Source organism: Mastomys coucha, unplaced genomic scaffold (assembly GCF_008632895.1).
Source record: "Mastomys coucha isolate ucsf_1 unplaced genomic scaffold, UCSF_Mcou_1 pScaffold15, whole genome shotgun sequence".
In the NCBI taxonomy this organism is placed as follows: Eukaryota; Metazoa; Chordata; class Mammalia; order Rodentia; family Muridae; genus Mastomys; species Mastomys coucha.
In genome coordinates, this window is record NW_022196897.1 from 23315730 (window position 1) to 23316712 (window position 983).

General features: G+C 49.9%; 2 protein-coding genes across 11 annotated transcripts in view; both read right to left on the reverse strand.

Annotated features, from left to right (window-relative positions):
* The window catches only part of Glt6d1 (glycosyltransferase 6 domain containing 1), a 19811-nt gene that overhangs the window by 14190 nt on the left and 4638 nt on the right, over positions 1–983 (reverse strand). The gene's annotated exons all lie outside the window — the stretch shown is intronic.
* The window catches only part of LOC116090063 (N-acetyllactosaminide alpha-1,3-galactosyltransferase-like), a 28810-nt gene that overhangs the window by 4343 nt on the left and 23484 nt on the right, over positions 1–983 (reverse strand). The gene's annotated exons all lie outside the window — the stretch shown is intronic.

Below are 983 nucleotides of genomic sequence, written 5' to 3' on the forward strand. Positions count from 1 at the left end.
GTGGCTGAACTCCCAGTAGCCAGCCCTTTAAAAAGCACTTAATCCCCACACACACACACTCCCCCCCCACCCCGCCCCGGCCAGAAGCCCTTAGTTGTGGAGAGCTACACTTCAGCATCCTTATCACAATTTTTAATACTTCCTTAATGGTTTCTTATCTAGGCTGTTAGGTTTTCTGGGGGTGTGTGGGGTGAGGGTAAGGACTGTCACCGAAACCTTCTATGCCCTTCTTTCTCAACTGTGAGTCTGAAGTCATTGATGCCATTGCAAAAGTATCTTCCTTGCCCTTTACAGTCGTTGGGATATTAGACAATGACATAAGCACATGCCAGGGACCTCAGCATGGCCTCCAGTGACAGTGCCGATCGTGGACATCAACAGCACTCTGCCGCAGACAGGCCACAGACGCCATCATAGCTCTTGGTGGCAGCACAGACCAAAGACATCAACGTGACTTGGAGTAGCGAATTCAGCCAAGGATACCAACATGGTTCCAGGCAGCTGCCCGGGCCCCAGACAACATATCCCGCCTCCCATACACACACCCATACACATATACATACATAAACCACAGATGTCTGTATGCCTTTTGGTAGTGACACAAGCCATAGATGTCAACATAGTCCCTGGCTGTAGAAGGACCACAGACCCAGACATAGCCCCTGTCAGCAGTGTGAACCACGGACCACGGACATCAACAGGACCTCTGGTGGCTGCTCGAATCATGCTCATCAACAGGCCCTCAGTGGAAACACGGCCCACAGACATCAGTGTAGCTTCACGTGGCAACATAGACCACAAACACCCGCGTGGCTGTCGGTGGTGGCACAGTCTCCTCCCACAGTTGTAACCAAGCATTCAAGTCTATGAGCTGAAGAGGAACACTCTCAATCAAATCATCACAACATACATCAAGTTTGAGCATTCTGAGTTCATGACAATCAAAGCATTGTGCCCTGAGGTAAGATTGTAATGTTGTATCA